General features: G+C 40.1%; 1 protein-coding gene and 1 pseudogene across 2 annotated transcripts in view; both read right to left on the bottom strand.

Annotated features, from left to right (window-relative positions):
* Positions 1–893: 893 nt before the first annotated feature.
* On the bottom strand, positions 894–1,969 carry LOC149124831 (cyclin-C pseudogene; annotated as a pseudogene).
* A 5,937-nt stretch (positions 1,970–7,906) lies between these two features.
* Positions 7,907–16,249, bottom strand: part of LOC108176049 (uncharacterized) — a 384,299-nt gene continuing 375,956 nt past the window's right edge. For both annotated transcript variants that reach the window (XR_016211588.1, XR_016211581.1), the window contains exon 3: positions 7,907–7,974. The gene's annotated coding sequence lies outside the window, so the exon portion shown is untranslated. The remainder of the gene's footprint in view (positions 7,975–16,249) is intronic.

The following is a 16,249-nucleotide window of genomic DNA, read 5'->3' as shown; positions in this document are numbered from 1 at the left end:
TTATACTTGCAAAGGAAATATCTGTATTATCTCATCAAAGTCAAATTTAATGAAGTGATGACTAGCTCATTAGGAATAGTACAGATAGTGATATTAAGAGGTTTAATTATATTAGTTTTCAAATTGTTGCAGAGTATATATAAATAGGAATCAATTATTAAATTAGTTGCCATAAGATTTTCATAAGTTAGTAGATAGACGTTAAGGAGTTTAAGAAATAGATGTAGGGGAGCCCGCACTGCAGTACAGCAAGTTCAGTTTCTGCCTGCAGTGCCGGCATCCAATATGGGTACTGGGTTCAAGTCCTGGCTGCTCCACTTCTGATCCAGCTCCATGATAATGCACCTGGGAAAGCAGCAGAAGATGGCCCCAGTCTTTGGGCCCTGCACCCATGTGAGAGACCTGGAGGAAGCTCCTGGCTCCTGGCTTCGGCCTGGCCCAGCCCTGGCCATTGTGGCTATTTGGGGAGTGAACCAGATCTCTCTCTCTCTCTCTCTCTCTCTCTCTGTCTTGCCTTCTTTCTCTGTATCTCTGCCTTTCAAGTAATTAAGTAAATCTTACAAAAAATAGATACAGGAGAATTATTTCACCTACCCAGGCTTTTACAGTGAAGAAACAAGTCAGTCTTCACTAACATCATTTTACTATTTTTGGAAGCAATGCTTCAGGAAGATGCTTAAGTTTAACTTATGAAAGAAAAACAATTCTCACATCTTGAATTTTTATGTCCTTTTGCGGTACCTCAGTGAACAAAGATGATTTTAAACTTAAAAAGTTTTTCTATTATCCAAGTTAAGAAATATTAAATGAAAGTTATTAATTTTGAAATGTCTGCAGCTCCTCTTAGAACCTTGTCATACTTTTATAACCAGGAGATTATAATAGATTTTGTACTAGAATCGACTTAGGTAAGGAAAAACGTATTTTGCAAAAGTAAAATCACTTCCCAGTATGCTTGACAGAAACAAGCTCTCCATGTTCATTTGTGTGCCACCACTGAAGACGGGAGTGAACTCTGTCCAGCGGTTCCTCTCCAAGCAGTCCACTGCTGAATTCCTGGGAAGGTCTTTCGACTGGGCGCAGCTGGAGTTCCGCCTTCCATTCGGATCCTGCTCTCCTTCACTGCTGGGAGGTGGCTTTGGGTTTGCCCTCCTATGAGAATCATTGCCATCTCTCTCCTCTCATCAAAATGCTCCCACTGTTCATATAGTTTTAAAATAACCTGATAATTTCCAAAATCTTCTCCGAATCCCCAGGAAGCTCAGCAAACCACTGTCGGGCACTCTTCTGCTGCACAGCACAGGCCACGTGGAGGTGAGCTGTGGACAAAGTTCCCTTCGGTAGGCGTCTCTCACTGCACCCAGCAGGGGGAAGCAACGCGGCTTCTTAGCCCATGCCCTGCACATACTGGAGCAAAGGTCTACGAGGGTAATAAAAACCCAAGCAACAGCCCGTTAATTCTAGAATACGGAGTTCACATTCCAATATAGGATTCATCCCGTGAGCAAGTTCCTTTGGAAAAGCATCTGCAAACCCACCTTCCCATACAGAAGTAGCAGCAGGAACCGATCTTGCGTTTGCGACTACTCCAAATTCCTCTCCTTCGGGTGCCAAAAGCACACAGGTAGAAGCCATTCATACAAGATTTATACTTTTCCGAGATTATCTGGCATAGAATGTCTCAGAATAGACTGTAGCAGTGACAATAACTTGTCTTAACTTAAGATGTTCACCTAATGCCTAGACAATATCTGTAAAAAATATTTGTAAATTTCCAATACTCTTCTTCTGAGAGGAATTTCAAGTCCTTCTGGCACCCCTGCAACAGCTCTTGTTTATCTTGAATCCGATGCAAATAGTGGGAGCTGGGCCAAGAGTGCCCTGCCAGGACGCAGCTTGCCCTGATGAAAAAGCACCAGCCCGTGGAGCTGCCTGTGGAGCCCCCATGGCCCCGCTAAGCTCTGCTCAGCCTTTGGGAAAAGGCTTCTAACCAGCTTCTCCAGAACCCAGAGTAAAAGCTCTAGGATTCAAAATCTTAAAGCCAGCAAACAACCTGTAATTTAAAAGCAGGGAGAAAGGAGAAATGCACTCTCTACATGCTCTCCCAAACACAATGCTCAAGAATGATTCCAGCAAATGAAAGCTGAAACCATATCATGAAGTAAAGGGGAGAACAGAAGTAGTGCAATACCCGTGGCACCAGAATCCCCAAAACAGAGGCCACACAGCACTTGCTGAGTTTTGAACGTAAGCCAAGAGCTGTGCTAGCTCATTTATGTCACCTTGCGCTCCAGTGTCGTGTCCCCTTAAAACAAATCATGCTGAAGCCTAATCACAGTGTGTTTCTGCACTCATGACTGGGATGGGGTATTCTTTCAAACAGCCTTGGCAGAGGGAGTGGTTCCCATGTACATTCAGCACATGTAGGGCCTCCCACGTGAGAGGAAATAGGAGTGGGAAGCATTGAAAAATCATTGGATAATTAATATATACTTAATGTCATCAGTGTGGCAAATGAGGATGCCTGTGACAAAAAACTAAAAAAAAATTATTTGTGATCTCCCTACCAATTATTGTCAGATATTTTCATAGTTCTCACAAGAGCAAGTGGTTTGCAATTTCTCTTCTTCTGTTGCCCCTATCTTTTGACACAGTCATAAGACGTTGCTCCAGATAGGATCACTCTGACTACTACTTGGTGATTCACCTTTCCATGTGACCTGCAGGGTCCTAGGTCAAGTCTGTTGTGCTATTTTCTTATCTGTAAAGGTAAATGCAAGGTGTCGGGCGCATAACAATGTCCTGAGCAGATCTAAACTACTGCTCAGCTTTCCTTACAAACGATCTGATTAATACTAAGATGCTGTTACTCCCTTTTAATTTCATCAGTAGTATATTATTTATAAATAACTAGTGATATTTAAATATAATAAGCATAAATGCATTATTTAATAACTGATATGGCATTTGAGCCTAATGAGCATATTTAAGTACTAACTAAAATAGTGTGTAAAATTTGCAAATCATGTTTTTTGAGGTGAAGGAAACTACTATGATTTGAATAGCACCTTTATACACTTTATCTCATTTGGTGGTATCAACAAGACTGTATCAGACAAGGTAAGTTTTCCTGGTTCTCTATTATATATGAAAAATGATGCCTCAATATTTATACAAAGCTACTGGCTTAATAATTGGCCGCCCAGGATAACAGTGTTATTCTGACTTTAAACCTAGGACTCCACTGGTGTAGCTGTTAGTCTGTTGAAAATATTCTTTGTTTGCTATTATCTCATATTTCAAAAAATTAAGGAAACTTTATATTCGTATATGAGCTAATAACCTTTTAAGCTGTTGAAAGGCCTACTACACATGAATTAATCCAGAGGTGATAAAACATATAAAGACTTAAAATTTTGAAAAGGTTAGATGTGAGGCAGCTTCAGTACAGGCTCTCAGTGAGTTCTCCCGTTTGGGAAATGCACCCGGCCCCGCGTTTCACACGTGAGGCAGAGGTTATGCTGACTGTCAATGTGTGAAGAATTTCACTCCAGAGGTAGATTAGAGTAATTTCTACAAAGCGATGTTGTTGTCTCAGGTGAATGGTGATTCTAATATTGTAGCGACTTTTGTCTAATTTGATATTTTTAGAGAGGTAGATCATTAGCACTCTGAAAGCATAGTAATCTGTTTCACAAATAGAACCAGACTGCTGGTGATTACAGATTCTTCTGGTTTCAGTAGCCGACATCAATGATCCTGCTATGCAGTGAACTGTATGTTCTTGAGGTGTTAGTGAGGAAAAGAGTGATCCTTTGCTTTTCCATTTTTCTTCCCTTTTGGACACTGATAAAAGACAATGGAAAGTATCATAAAGTTGTATTTCTGACAGATTTTTACCTTTAGGAGAACGCCTGGTTGTGGCTAGTTTTGCTTTTTTTTATTTTTCCTTTCTCTGAGTTAATACTGGCTACAGCAAGATAATATGATTGCAAAGGAAAGTCAATATTCAGAGAAATAAAACCTTGACTGGGTGACCCATAAGTAAGTTGTTTAACTGCATAAGGAGTCTTCAAAAGTTCATGAAAAATGCGTATTATGAGCAAACTAGGCATGGATTTCAAATAGTTTTGCACCAAAAGGATCTTATTTCTTAACTTAGCTTTTAAAATTTTTTTTGCAAAATTTTGGAATACCCTTGTATAATGAGGGTAGTGTCTATTTTCCTGTTAATGAAAACACGAACAAAAATTTGGAATTTATCTGGACAGACATATGATTAATATTTATTACCAAGGTAAGGGCAGCTTTATTGAGAGTGCTTTTTACCTCTAGCTGTTTTAAATAAGTGTCTTGCATAGTGTTTCTATTCTATGCAGTGAATAAAAAGATGTAAAAACCTGTAAAACAAGAATTACATGGGAAAAAAACCCTCGAGGTATCATTTACCTGGGTTGAAGGCATTGCATTGTGAGAAGGTGTTGTGGAGACCTTGTTTGAACGTCTGCTATAATTTACTTGGGGCATGGAGACAAAAGCAGCGCTGCTAGTCTTGATTGGTTTTTTATCAGTTGGTGAACAGGTTTCTACTTATAAAATGAGGTGCATTGATTACACGATAGAAAAATAAGAGAATTTAGATAATTTAGTTGCATGTAGCTGTAATCATTTTAAAGGTTTAAAGTATTTGGAACTAAATTTTGATTTCTCAAGGGTACCTTGTTTTATATAGACATTGATTTACAGTGTAAATGTTAATCAATGTTCTAATAAATAGCAATTAATAAGTGATCTCATAAAGTATATGTATCAGAAGGTATAGGAAGAAGAAGATGATTAAAAAATATTGATGGTCATCAAATTACATGATAAAGAGTCTTTATCTCTGAATTTTGAATATTTAAATTATTCTTTCAACCATTTGCCAAATCACACAACAATGCCTGGAAATGATGATCACCCACTCAAAGAGGGCATTGCACTGCTTTTTTTTTTTCTTTTACTTTTTTTTTTATTTGACAGAGAGAGAGACAGAGACAGAGAGAAAGGTCTTCCTTCCGTGGGTTCACTCCCCAAATGGCCACTATGGCTGGTGCACTGTGCCAATCCGAAGCCAGGAGCCAGGTGCTTCTCCTGGTCTCCCATGCGGGTGCAGGGCCCAAGCACTTGGGCCATCCTCCACTGCACTCCTGGGCCACAGCAGAGAGCTGGACTGGAAGAGGAGCAGCCGGGACTAGAACCCGGTGCCCATATGGGATGCCAGCACTGCAGGCAGAGGATTAACCAAGTGAGCCACGCACCGGCCCCCATACTATTTTGTTTTAAAGAATATTCAATTGGCTCTTTATTTTTATATGATGAAGCATTGGGAAGGCCCCTAAATATTTCTTATATGAACTCAAGTCCAACTCTACCTTCAGCTATACATTACATTTGGGGTGCTTTAATATAATTTTCTTCATTTAAAAAATGTATTAGCTGCAATGATGGACAGATTAACAGTTAAATTTTGGTAATTTACAAAAAATGAGATCATATGCCTAAGAGATGAAAACTCATCAAAATTCATATGGTACTTTATATTAAAATGAAAATTTCTGCCGTGTCAGTATGCTTTGTTGAATGGGAAGCAGTTATGGATTGGTGCGCACACATACAAACTCACACACACATACACATGTACACATTAGGATATATGGTTTACATTCTATAAAGTGAGCATTAGAAATGTTCATTTATCAACAGTAGAAAGAAAGTGGTTAATGATCAAGAGGGTTATATAACAATTAGAAAATGAAATTGTTAATGTGCAGAGAGGTATTCACTAGAAAAAAAACTATAAACACGTAAATTGTTCCATTTCCTTCACTAAAACTGATGCTTTTGCTTCACTCTAATACTCTCTGTCACTGATTTTTCTGTGTATGTTCATTTCACCCCCAAAGATCTCTTTAACAGATTTATAATCAAGCAAATCAGCCTTTTCTCTTTTTGCTAGATGTGCTTATACTGTTGTCAACAGAGTCCACGTGAAAGGCATCTCAACAAGGTGATGATTTTCCAGCACCTTTGATCTTTGAAGAGGCTCTCTTCTTTCTTTTTCTTTTGTGACTTGGGGGATGCTCCCTCTCAAAACTCCATAAAAGTGTCAATGCTTAAATGTGACTAGCTTCAGTCCCTCCACCTCATGGGAAATACATCTGCAAATAACAACCACTTCGATGTCCAATGCATCTTTGTTCTGTGTGGTTGGCCATATTCTGACTAGGAGAGGAAGGGTAGGAAAAAAGCATGCATCTAATCAAGTGAGAGAAAGTTGGAGGGAACAGCATGTGAGCAGGAATGGTCTGTGCTTGCCCGCTTCCAGTGCTGTGATAAACAAGGGGCTGGCAGGGAAGACTCCTCCTCCTCTCCTTTCTGCCCCTTCTCTCCAGATGAGGAGCACATCTCACTAGCACACGGCAGGCCTGATTTCAATTCATTTTGTTCCTTGCTGGACATTGTAGAAAGTCACCTAGAGTCTCCCGCTTCATACTTTGTGAGTTAATTATTTATTGATATGTTGCAAGCTTGAGTTATTATGAGATGCATTCAAGTCCTGGCTCCACTCCCGATTCCAGCTTCCTGCTCATGCCTACCCTGGGAGACAGCAGGTGATGAATCAAGTACTTGAATCCCTGCTACCCATGTGGAAGACCCAGACTGAGTTTCTGGCTTCTGGCTTTGTCCTGTTCCAGTCCCAGCTGTTGTGGGCATTTGAAGAGTGAAGTAGTGGATGAGAGTTCCACCTTTATTGTCTCTGCTTTTCAAATATATATTTATATATATATATATGTGTGTGTGTGTGTGTGTATTTTTTAAATATCTGTCTGCAAACTTGGAATCTGAAACAAACCCAGTTGGGGATCTCATTGCCCACAACAGTAGAACTGAATGCATTCATCTCCCTGCTCCCCTGCTCTAGCCTGCCCTAAATTGGGAACAAGGCAAGAATGGCCCCTCTCAGAACTTCCTTAGTGTCTTCCTGAAAATCCTAAGCAGTGAAACAGGAGAATCAAAAAAATTAGAAAACATGCATATTGGAAAAGAAGAAGCAAAATCATGCTGACAGTAATTAAAGAAGGCCCGTAGAAATGAAGCCATGTTATTTCCATGCCTGGAAGGCTTTATATTGTTATGATGTCAAGTCTCCATAAGTTGGTTGATGGTTTCTGCAAAATTGCAGTCACAATTCCACTTTGTAGATCTTGGTAATTTTATCCTACAGGTTTTTTGTGGAAATATAAAGTACTTTGAATAACTGAAACAAATTTTAAGAAGGAAAAAACTAAAGGAATAATGGTAATTGATCTTAAGAAGTATTATAAAGCCATGATGCTAACAAAAGTGTGGTATTGGTTGGAAATCTATAAAAATAGATTGGTGGAACAGAATAGGAAATTCACAATGGACTCATATACAGATAAGAAATTTTTGACAAAGTTTGCAATGACAATTCAATGGAGAAATAATAGTTTCCCCCCAAAATTACACTAGAATAATTGTCATCACATTAAAAAATTAAGCTCGACAATATCTTATACCTTACACAAAATTTAACATAGCTATCATTGACCATATAAGTAGAAATGCAAGTTTAGAACTTCTAGAAGGCCGGAGCCACAGCTCACTAGGCTAATCCTCCGCCTTGCGGTGCCAGCACACCGGGTTCTAGTCCCGCTCGGGGTGCCGGATTCTGTCCCGGTTGCCCCTCTTCCAGACCAGCTCTCTGCTGTGGCCAGGGAGTGCACTGGAGGATGGCCCAAGTACTTGGGCCCTGCACCCCATGGGAGACCAGGATAAATACCTGGCTCCTGCCATCGGATTGGCACAGTGTGCTGGCTGCAGTGCACCAGCCGTGGCGGCCATTGGAGGGTGAACCAATGGCAAAGGAAGACCTTTCTCTCTGTCTCTCTCTCTCACTGTCCACTCTGCCTTTAAAAAAAAAAGAACTTCTAGAAGAAAATATAGGAGAAATTTTGATATGTGTGATTTGGGCTAGACAAAGAATTTTTAAACATATCAACAAAATATGAGGAATAACGCAAAATAAATAAATTGAGCTTTGTAAAAATTGGAAACTTCTGCTCAGTTCTGCTAAAGGAATGAAAAGTTACAGAATGGGAATAAATATTTGTAAATTACATTTCTTGTGGACAAATTCATCTAGAATATATAAAAGGCAATAATTAGTAAAAATTTCAAGCTTACAAATGAGCATATAAAAAAGATGACCAATTTCATTATCCATAAAGAAATGTGAAGTGAAACTATAATGGTATGCTACTTTAATACATTGGTTGTAAGAATGTAAAATTATACAGCCACTTTAGAAAAATTGTTGGTTTCTCTCTTTTTTTTTTAAGATTTATTTATTTGAAAGGCATAGTGACAGAGGGAGGTTGCTGGTTTCTTATAAGCATACTGTTGCCTTAGTATGAGTATGTTACAGTTAAGTATTTACTCAAAAGAAAAAGAAGCTTCTCTTTATTCAGAATTTTTCTTATGAATATTCATAGGAGCTTTATTCTTGATCACTAAAATCAGGAAACAACCAAGATATCTTTCAGACAAAATAGATAAATTATATTATATCCATAGAACAGATAACTGCTTAACAATAAAAAGAATTATGGGCTAATACAGCAACATGGGTAAGTGTTAAATGCATTCTACTAAGTTAAAGAAGCCAGATTCCAAAGTTTTCATTGTCTCTGATTTCATTTAGATGACATTCTGGAAAAGCTGGCCCTACAGGAAATGAAAATAGTTCAACATTTGCTAGAGTTTAGAGTCTGGGCACAGTAGGTGAGTGCAAATGTGGGATGTGAAAGAGTTTCTGGATGATCAAAGTCTTCTATAAGAGAATGTATTTGACACATGACACAAAATTCAAAATTGTATACTACATTAATATATTTTTTTTTTGACAGGCAGAGTGGACAGTGAGAGAGAGAGACAGAGAGAAAGGTCTTCCTTTGCCGTTGGTTCACCCTCCAATGGCCACTGCAGCCGGCGCGCTGCAGCCGGCGCAGTGCACTGATCCGATGGCAGAAGCCAGGTATTTATCCTGGTCTCCCATGGGGTGCAGGGCCCAAGCACTTGGGCCATCCTCCACTGCACTCCCTGGCCACAGCAGAGAGCTGGCCTGGAAGAGGGGCAACCGGGACAGAATCCGGCACCCCGACCAGGATTAGAACCCGGTGTGCTGGCGCCACAAGGCAGAGGATTAGCCTAGTAAGCCATGGCACCGGCCTTCAGGTAATATATTTTATTACTAGAACTTTAACAAAATCAGCATGAATGTGAGGGGAACCCAACAGGACATGAAGTTTGAAGCAAATTATACTATGTTAGAAAATTACATATTGAAAATGAATATCATAACCACAATAAAGTCATTGAAGGTAAAGGACAGATTGTAGTATTTTGATAGACTATTGTAAAATTAGAAATGAAAAGCATCCAGAAAATGTGCTCTTCTGGGTGAAGGTGTTTCTCATGGGGCAATATCTTAGTGAATTTTAAACTACTTGAATGGTAGCATTGAAAAAATAAGAAAGTGTATTTCACATATTGATAGTTATGATTTTATTATTCAAGAGAGAAGTTTTAAATAATGAGGAAGTTGCTGGAATTGTGATGTCCATTAGGTCAGAGTTATTGGAATGAAGCTTGTGGATAGTGATAGAAAGATATAGTTACATACATTTATATGAAAAGAAATACATATAGGTGGGTAAAGGTAATTGGGTTAGTGTATAAAAATATTACTTTGCTTTGTGCTCTGAAGGGACTTAGGAGCAATGACATCACAGTAACAAGGAGTATACCTAACATTCAAATCTTGATCTTAACTTTCATTCGAAGGAATCAGAGATCCTTTGAGAAGTAGTTAATTCCAGGGTTGGGGTAGGAAAAAATACTGGATGAGACTAGTGTATCTTGTACCAGCTCAAAGTTAGGAAAAGCTTACACTAAAGGCAATGCTAAAAATAAGAGTCAAGGTGGAAGTGTTCCCAGTGGCCAAAGATAGAAACTTTTGAGCTACTCAACTATTAATGATGATAATGGATTATAAACTCAAGAATGAAATACATACCCTCTTGTCTTTGCTGTATGGATAAATACTTTAGTAAAAATGGTTTAAAAAGACATCTCTTCCAAAAAGAATAATTTTTGGAAATCAGTAAGAGAAAATTTAGAAAGAATAACAGAATTAGAAAATTATCATCATACAACACCACAGGAATCATCCTACAGGTAAAATCCACTGTAGATATTCAAATCGTGATAGAAAATTTAAAGAGCAACAGGATGACTGGATGTCCTCAGAGTGTTTGCACTCAGTAAATATTTGTTAATTGCAAAGAGAGTCATAGCATCTTCACGGTGAAGAAATCTGCAAAACACAAGTGAGCTAAGTGCATGGTAACTAAGTGATTCTCACCCTCACCAGGAATGACATGTCCACATCATGTCTCCTCTCCTAGGGTGCACGTTAGATGGGTACATTGCACACACGTCCCTCCTAACAAGATCCATTCTGAACCTGATCAAGAAAAATATACGGTTCTGTACTGAAGGACATTCTACATACAATTGATGTGACTCTTCATCAATCTCAAGATCTTAAATAAAGACTAAGCAACCATCACCGATTAGAAGAGATTAAGAGACTTGGAAAATAAATGCAGTGTAGAATCCTACATTAGTTCTTGGAAGAGGAAAACAAAGAATACTTCCAGAAAACCTGGTATAATCCCAATAGTGATTCAGCAATAGTGTTATGATTAGTATCCTTGTGATAACTTCAGTATCATCTTATAAAATGTAAACTGGGAAAGCTGGGGATAAAGCCAGTGGGAATTTGACTTCTTTTTGTAACATGTCTGTAATCTGAACTTTTCTCAAAATAAAAAATTAGGGACCGATGCAGTGTAGGGGTTTAAGCCATGGCTTGAGAGGCCAGCATCCCATATCGGAGCCCCAGTTTGAATACCAGATGAATTCGGACCCAGTTCCCTGCTAAGGAACCTGGGAAAGCAGTGGAGGATGGCCCAAGTGCTTGGGTCCCGGCCATGCATGTTGGAGACCTGGATGGAGTTCCTGGCTCCTGGCTTCAGCGTGGTCCAGCCCTGGTGGTTGTGGACATTTTGAGTTCACACCCAGGCCCACTGGTTGGGGCCATTTTGGGAGTGAACCAGTAGATGTAAGATTTCTCCTTCTCTCTTTTTCTCTTTGTCTCTTCCTTGCTTTGTCATTTTGCTTTTCAAACAAGCAAATATGTTTAAAAAGTTAAAAATGTGTTATTTATAGGTGCAAATCAAGTCTCATGAAATCAAACATTGGAAACTTTAAATCAGAAATTATTACATTGGCTTCCATTTAGCTCTAAGCAGTAGTTAAACAGGATACCACAAGAAACAAAGCTGGAGGGTTAAGAATCAGGTTCAAACATGAGACTATTAAGGGGATGTAACAGAAAACACATCCCCTTTCTGTTTTTTTAAGATTTATTTATTTATTTGGAAGAGTTACAGAGGGAGAGAGAGGGTAGAGGGAAGGAGGGGAGGGGAGAGAGAGAGAGAGAGAGAGAGAGAGAGAGAGAGAGATATGTCATCCATCTGCTGCTTCACTCCCTCAAACATCCACAAGGAACCAGTGTGCCTGTATGGGGTGCCAGGGTTGCAGGCCGTGGCTTTACCCACTTTGCCACAACGCCAGTGCCTCCTATATATATATTTTTTTGACAGGCAGAGTTAGACAGTGAGAGAGACAGAGACAGAGACAGAGAGAAACGTCTTCCTTCTGTTGGTTCACTCCCCAAATGGCCACCATGGCCAGTGCGCTCTGCTGATCCGAAGCTAGGAGCCATGTGCTTCCTCCTGGTCTGCCATGTGGGTGCAGGGGCCCAAGCACTTGGGCCATCCTCCACTGCCTTTCCAGGCCACAGCAGAGAGCTGGACTGGAAGAGGAGCAACCAAGACAGAATCTGGCACCTCAACCAGGGCTAGAACCCAGGGTGCTGGTGCCGCAGGCGGAGGATTAGCCTAGTGAGCCTTGGCGCCGGCCCTCCCATAAGTTTTTAACTGTGCTTGGAAGAGCACCTGTTACGGGGGGGGGGGGGGAAGCAAAGCTCTCAGAGCTACAAATGAGTCAAACTGTAGGGGTCTTAAAAAGGGACGGCGTTTGTGTGTAGGGGTTCACGGTCATGATGGCTTTGTGGAGTGGGTCTCACATGTTGACACACTCAAGTGCTGCAAGGTCTCACCAGGCATGTGATCCTGTAGGACTGTCTTCTGTCCCACTCTGAGCCAAGAAGTTTCTTGCAAATCCAAATGGGGTACGAGGAAAATAAACTGCCACATAGGCGGAGCCAAGGTGGCGGAATAGTGAGGGCGCGCACCGATAGTCCGGGAAAATTTAGTTTAATAAAAGGGGAGTTACGGTAGCCGCAGAAAAAAGAACCAGGAAAAAATTGCACGGGAATCGTGAATCGGAGGACCTACTGGGAGAACAAGGTCGTCCACCGCGCGGAAGCCAAGTCGCGGGACCCAGCCGCAGAAGCCCCAGTGCTCCAAGGGGAGTGCATGCCACACAGACAACAGCGGGGAGACTTGGGACACTCAGGGCTCCGAGTCCACACATCGGCGCTGGAAGGGGAGGTGAGCTCAATAACCCGAGACATTGGTGGGGAAACGGGGGTCAGAATCTAGAGGGGGACCGGAAAGTGCAGCAAACTCACTACCGGAAAGAAGGAAAAAAAAAAGCTTCGGGGTTTCTCTTCCCCCTAACCTTGCAAAGGTTACAAGGCTGCAAGGCTAGAATTCCCAAGAGACAAAGAGCAGGCCTGCTCTCTGGATTTACATATCAATGGGGGAGAGCTAAGGAACTGAGTCACTACAATTCAGTAGCCTAGGCAACCCAGTGGGAGTCCAGAGGAGCCAAAGACTGGAAGCTAAATACCATCAATTCTGCACAGCCCTGCCCTGCGGTGTTACTTACCCCCTGAATAAATAAAATAAATAAATAAAAAGAGAGAGATTTACCACGCATAACCTGAGGGTGTCACCTTTGCACACCCTTAACCTGGAAGAACCAGGCAGAGCTCTCAGGCCGCACCCATCTCAAGCCTCCAAGGCTCCTCCAACAGCAGGCAGTCCACTTAACACGGACACAGTATAAATAAAAAAAAAAAAAGAAAAAAAATGCACAGTGACGCAAGAAGAATTAACTATGCCGAGTAACAAACACAGAAATAGAGGGAGCAAGATCAACGATGACACTATGATGCCTCCAAATAAGCAAAACACCCCAAGCCAAGAGTATGAAGATGATGAGATAGAAGAAATGCAAGATACGGATTTCAAAAAATTTATGATAAGAACATTTAGAAGTTTTCAAAAGCAAATCCTTGAACTACAGAAATCCTTAATGGACAAGATTGAAAATCTCTCTCGTGAAAACGAAATTTTAAGGAAGAGTCAAAATGAAACTCAGAAACTAGTAGAACAGGAAAGTGTTATAGTGAAGAGAAATCAAAATGAAATGAAGAGCTCAATAGATCAAATGACAAACACATTAGAAAGCCTTAAAAACAGAATGGGTGAAGCAGAAGAGAGAATATCGGACTTAGAAGATAGAGCACAGGAAAACATACAGTCAAACCAAAGAAAAGAAGAGGAAATTAGAAACCTAAAAAATATTGTTGGGAATCTACAGGATACTATTAAAAAAACCAACATTCGAGTTCTAGGAGTTCCTGAAGGCATGGAGAGAGAGAAAGGATTGGAAGGCCTTTTTAGTGAGATACTAGCAGAGAACTTTCCAGGTTTGGAGGACAGAGATATCCTAGTACAGGAAGCTCATAGAACCCCCAATAAACATGACCAAAAGAGATCCTCACCACGACACGTGGTAATTAAACTTACCACAGTGAAACATAAAGAAAAGATCCTAAAATGTGCAAGAGAGAAACGTCAGATTACTCTCAGAGGATCTCCAATCAGACTCACAGCTGACTTCTCATCAGAAACCCTACAAGCTAGGAGGGAATGGCGAGACATAGCACAGGTGCTAAGAGAGAAAAATTGCCAGCCCAGAATATTATATCCTGCCAAGCTCTCATTTGTGAATGAAGGTGAAATAAAGACCTTTCATAGCAAACAGAAATTGAAAGACTTTGTGGCCACTCGTCCGGCCCTGCAAAAAATACTTAAAGATGTGCTACACTCAGAAACACAGAAACACGGCCATCAATATGAAAGAAGGGAAAGGAAGAACACCTACCAGTAAAAGAGCATGGGAAGCTCAAAGCATATACTAGAAAATATTTCCGGGAAAATGGCAGGGCAAAGTCACTACCTATCAATAGTCACATTGAACATTAATGGTCTGAATTCTTCAGTTAAAAGACACCGTTTAGCTGACTGGCTCACAGAACACAACCCAACTATTTGTTGCCTACAAGAAACACATCTCTCTAACAAAGAGGCATGCAGACTGAAAGTGAAAGGTTGGAAAAAGATATTCCATGCCAACAGAAACCAAAAAAAAGCAGGTGTAGCCATATTAATATCAGACAAAATAAACTTTAATACAAAAACTGTTAAGAGAGACAAAGAGGGACACTATATAATGATTAAGGGTTCAATTCAACAGGAAGATGTAACTATTATAAATGTATATGCACCTAATTACAGGGCACCGGTCTATTTAAAAGATATGTTAAGGGACTTAAAGGGAGATTTAGATTCCAATACAATAGTACTGGGGGACTTCAATACTCCACTCTCAGAAATAGACAGATCATCCGGACAGAAGATCAACAAGGAAACAGCAGATTTAATTGACACTATTGCCCAAATGGATCTAACAGATATCTACAGAACTTTCAACCCTACATCTACAGACTTCACATTCTTCTCAGCAGCGCATGGAACCTTCTCTAGGATTGACCACATACTAGGCCATAAAGCAAGTCTCAGCAAATTTAAAAGAATTAGAATCATACCATGCAGCTTCTCAGACCACAGCGGGATGAAGCTGGAAATTAGCAACTCAGGAAACCCCAGAAAGTATGCAAACACATGGAGACTGAACAACATGCTCCTGAATGAACACTGGGTCATTCAAGAAATCAAAAGAGAAATCAAAAACTTTCTGGAAGTAAATGAAGACAACAACACAACATATCAAAACTTATGGGATACAGCAAAAGCAGTATTGAGAGGCAAATTTATAGCAATAGGTGCCTATACCAAGAAATTGGAAAGGTACCAAATAAATGAGCTTTCAGCGCACCTCAAGGACCTAGAAAAACTGCAGCAAACCAAACCCAAATCTAGTAGGAGAAGAGAAATAATTAAAACCAGAGAAGAAATTAATAGGATTGAATCCAAAAAAACATTACAAAAAATCAGCCAAGCGAGAAGCTGGTTTTTTGAAAAAATAAACAAAATTGACACCCCAATGGCCCAACTAACTAAAAAAAGAAGAGAAAAGACCCAAATCAGTAAAATCAGAGATGAAAAAGGAAACGTAACAACAGACACCACAGAAATAAAAAGAATCATCAGAAATTACTACAAGGACCTGTATGCCAGCAAACAGGAAAACCTATCAGAAATGGATAGATTCCTGGACACATGCAACCTGCCTAAATTGAACCAGGAAGACATCGAAAACCTAAATAGACCCATAACTGAAACAGAAATTGAAACAGTAATAAAGGCCCTCCCAACAAAGAAAAGCCCAGGACCAGATGGATTCACTGCTGAATTCTACCAGACATTTAAAGAAGAACTAATCCCATTTCTTCTCAAACTATTCAGAACAATCGAAAAAGAGGGAATCCTCCCAAATTCTTTCTATGAAGCCAGCATCACCTTAATCCCTAAGCCAGAGAAAGATGCAGCACTGAAAGAAAATTACAGACCAATATCCCTGATGAACATAGACGCAAAAATCCTCAATAAAATTCTGGCCAATAGAATACAACAACACATCAGAAAGATCATCCACCCAGACCAAGTGGGATTCATCCCTGGTATGCAGGGATGGTTCAACATTCGCAAATCAATCAATGTGATTCACCACATTAACAGACTGCAGAAGAAAAACCATATGATTATCTCAATAGATGCAGAGAAAGCATTTGATAAAATTCAACACCCTTTCATGATGAAAACTCTAAGCAAATTGGGTA

The sequence above is a fragment of the Oryctolagus cuniculus genome, chromosome 8 (genome assembly GCF_051225735.1).
Source record: "Oryctolagus cuniculus isolate XC-2025 breed Fujian yellow rabbit chromosome 8, ASM5122573v1, whole genome shotgun sequence".
NCBI classification, from domain to species: domain Eukaryota; kingdom Metazoa; phylum Chordata; class Mammalia; order Lagomorpha; family Leporidae; genus Oryctolagus; species Oryctolagus cuniculus.
The sequence above is the reverse complement of the archived record's forward strand: the minus strand, read 5'-3'. Positions and strand labels throughout refer to the sequence as shown.